Source organism: Atta colombica, unplaced genomic scaffold, assembly GCF_001594045.1.
Source record: "Atta colombica isolate Treedump-2 unplaced genomic scaffold, Acol1.0 scaffold189, whole genome shotgun sequence".
NCBI classification, from domain to species: Eukaryota; Metazoa; Arthropoda; class Insecta; order Hymenoptera; family Formicidae; genus Atta; species Atta colombica.
Window position 1 is genome coordinate 1,962,289 of NW_017259281.1, and position 686 is coordinate 1,962,974.

Below are 686 nucleotides of genomic sequence, written 5' to 3' on the forward strand. Positions count from 1 at the left end.
TATATATAATATATAAATACGATCATATCAAGAAGACTATGATGACGACACACGTTTTAAAACTGGCGCCAAACACTATAGTACAACGATTTCTAGTTACGTTTCATCCATTAGTCGCACTGTGTCACTAACTGGTAGATTGATTCAATTTATTATCATATCGATATGACCTTATATTAAATTGACGAATTGATAAAAAAAAAGATAATGCTCACCATTTTTATAAAACATAAGATTAGATTTGTTCAAATCATTTTTATATACTTTACTAAAAATATATTTATAAATTTCTCTATTTTGATATATTGAGATTTTGTATAATAAATATAGAATAAAAAAATATAGAATTTGTAAAAAAAAAGAGAAAAAAAGCAATAGATATGATTCCACAGAGTAAAAATTCTTCTATGATTAAAAATTAATTATAAAATACAAACTTTTTGTAAACCGAAAGTGTTAATATACAAATAATAAATAAGAACTTAGAATTTTATCAAGAATAATATTCAAAAATATATTAATATTTTGCAAATCTTCCTAATAACTAGTTATACAAATATTTGTAATTATTGGTTTATTGGTATTATACTACATGACAATCTTAGCCAATTATTCGAAGCACAGGTAGACGTTACATAGGCTTTGCGAAAAGGACACAGCCGGCATCGTGACCTGTTCGTAAAGTG